Source organism: Nanorana parkeri, unplaced genomic scaffold, assembly GCF_000935625.1.
Source record: "Nanorana parkeri isolate BGI_ZX_2015 unplaced genomic scaffold, ASM93562v1 scaffold172, whole genome shotgun sequence".
NCBI lineage: Eukaryota > Metazoa > Chordata > Amphibia > Anura > Dicroglossidae > Nanorana > Nanorana parkeri.
The window spans coordinates 1,809,296-1,812,662 of NW_017306440.1; positions in this window are offsets into that span (position 1 = coordinate 1,809,296).

Sequence of the window (3,367 nt, forward strand, 5' to 3'; positions counted from 1 at the left end):
TTTTTTTTCAAAAAATTCAGGATTTCCATTTTTTTTTTTTTTTTTGGGGAGAAAATCAAATTTTCGTATAAATGAGCATAGTGCTTCTTGTCAACAGTTTATGAAAAACGAAAAATTAAAAAAACAAATAAAAAGTATATATTATTGGTGGTATGCGGGAAATCTAGACTACTGAAAGGTAGTACATTTCATTGCCTACATTGATTCCTTCCTGGTAATGTGGTAGGCTAGCAATATATTTTTTTTTTTTCTTTTTGGTTAAAATCATGTTTGTGAGTGTAACCATTTGTATGAATTATTTTAAAGGAATAAAAACCCCAAATACTGAATGTGTTTTTTGTCTTTTTTTCCTTCAGAAGACTTTTGTATGGTGATGGCAGCATTCGAAAGTGAACCTGATTTATTGAAGGAGTAGTGGAACATTTTCACCTGCGTCCATGGATGAGATAAAATAGTTAAAATTCACTGTGCAAACAATATACAATCATATATGAGGAAAAAAAGTCAGCACGACTTCACCTTATTCACTAAGCAAAGCAAAGTTATACCCCAGTAAGGCCACTTTCACACGGGCTGATCAGAAAGGGATCAGTGCACGGATCCCCTCTAGACATCGAGTCGTTTTGTTCCAAATCAAAATTCGGACACATCCGAATTTCTGAATCCCAATTTATCCAAATTTGTCCGAATTTCCGTTTCCGAATTTCGGATCCCGTCCGAATTTCGTTCAAAAAGGAAACTGAATCGGACTTTTCTGGCCAATCAGATGTCTTTTTCAGTTTGATGCATCCAAATGGGTCTGAACACGAATTTTCATTACGGCAACATGGGAGCCATATACAGTATATACATATAATACTAAAGCTGAGGATCCCAGACCCGAATGGCATTCGGGATCCGGATTTCCAAATTGCATTCGGGGACTCCGAATGCTATTCAGGTCTGGGAGCCACATACATATATTAGCTGAGGATCCCAGACCCAAATGGCATTCGGAGCTGCAATTTGGAAATCCGGATCCAGAATGCCATTCGGGTCTGGGAGATTCAGCTTTAGCATTAATATCTGTATATGGTTTTCTGTGGTAGTCGCAACGAATATTCGTAAACTCATCCGAAACTAACAAAAATTCGGATTTCGTACGAAACCCGAACTGAACTGAATTTCGGATCCAAATCCTGAAATATCCAAACCAAATTTTACCACAGCTTACATGTCTAATCCCCTCCTGATTCGAGCAGTATGGATTGGATGTCACCGCTGTGATTGTGCTTGTCAAGAAACGACCGGACCCCATGTCGAATCAGATTACCCCCGAACCGGCATGATCAGGTCCATCGAAACAGATCACTGTTCTGTATGCTATTCCAGACCTGGCTGGAGTCTGGGGTAACCAGGTGTAAACAGATGCCTGTCCATGTAGACCCTGCTGCCTATAGACTAGCATTGAGCATCCAATTGTGTCACCTCGAAAACCGACAGGCAGACCCAATTGGACCACCCATGTGAAAGCGTCCCAAATGAGGTGAAGCTCTGCTGACTTCAGTCATCCAATCATGTGCAAGCAAAAATCCAGTTTTGTTTCGTTTTTTTCCTTGACTAGAATTCTTTGGTCAAGGAAAGTGCATTGTAACTTTTTCACCTTATTTCCGAACATAAGTTAAACATTTTCTTTGCAGGTACACATGTTCTACTCCTTTAGTAAATCAACCTCGCTGTTCAGATCAGCAAGAAGTGTATTCGTTGGAGATCAGCACTTGCTCCAAATGGTCCTCCTTGAAGGATCCATTCCCCACCTGCTGCTAACTCATCTTGGTCACACTCTTCCACTTCTCCTTTCCTCTGCTATTGCCATTGGGAAACACCCATAACAGAGCATGTGACCTGCTAGGAAGCCATGCTCGGACCGAAGCAGCCAATTATCAGGCCTGAACACTGTTGTGTGAGAGAGTAAGAAGTCCTTCATTTTGTATAAGAATCACTATCCTGTTTTAAGGTTCCTGGTTCCAACAAAGGAACAGAGTAGTGGGAGATGGGTAGTAATGTTGAGTATCAGTGGGTGGGAAGTTTGCTCTTTCAAGAGAACCTGTCACTTCGTCCTGTCCATCCAAAGCTGATATTTGTTTTTAGTTGGATAACCTGAGAATTTCTTTCATTTTTTTTTAATCTCTAAGATATTTCTGGGTTCCTGGATCTGCACACCAGATGAGGCCATTATGAGGGGCTCCCACTTTCCATATTGGATTATTTTTTTATATTATAGGAAATGTAACAGAAGGAGCTGGAACACAGAGAGGTGGGTGAGAACACCCAACTCTCCTGGTTGGACAGGTACAGATTTGGAAATTATGGCAGGGAGGTCTTGCTGTTGCAGTAAGACAAAACCTAATGGAACCCATGGGACACCAGTAGAGAAGCGGTGGAGAAACTATAGAGAAAATAAAAACTGACCCATAGAATGCAGTCTGTCCGTAGCACTAACACCACAGGGTTTATTCTAAATAGTTTTATAGTTGTATTGTCTGTTTATCTTGCCAGTAAATCTGTTAGTTTTCCACTTTCTATCATGGGGTGTCAACGATGTTCATTCAGCAGTGGAATCGTACAGCAGCAATGTCACCCTTTGGACAGGGTAGTCTTAGATGGACACCTAGTGTTAAATGGACATTAAAGAAGTCTCACCTTGTAATATTTTTTTCACAGCTCAGTCACCTTACTCCCACAGTGGATGTTGCTTTTCATCCCAGGCTTCTGTGCGATGTAGAAACTGAGAAACTTTGACGGTTCACTCCTCTTCATTCTTATCCATACTCTGCATAGGGGAAGGGCTTTTGATTGACAGCTCCTAGCCCACTGCCCCTGCACTTTCCCAACACAGAACAGCTCCCCTTCCAGTTCTAGTGCCTGCACTGATTGCTGTGTGCCCCCTTTTGCATTCCTGTAAACACCAGTATCGCAAACCCCCGACCAGTACAACCGCTCACGCGTTTCACTGGTAGGCTTAATCATAGAACTTCAATTGGGAGGCTGTAATGGTCGGGGGTTTGCCCTGCTGGTGTTCACGTTTATGTACATTCTTTGTGGATTTCAATAAAGCCTGAAGTATTGGAACCCTTTGGAGTGCGGTCTGTTTGGATACTGCTATGTTTGAAGGTGAAGACGCACCTATATGACCAGTACCTGTGGAGTCCATGCAGCATGAGCCTGGCCGGGGAATCGGATCGGTGAGATCTTTCCTTTGTTTCGCATACATGGGGGATTATTACAGATTACAGCATACTAATTGGTGCGCCATAAACTACATATGTACTGTCTCTGTAGTAGGATACAAAGTGGGTATAGGATAGAAGATGGATTAATTGAAGTT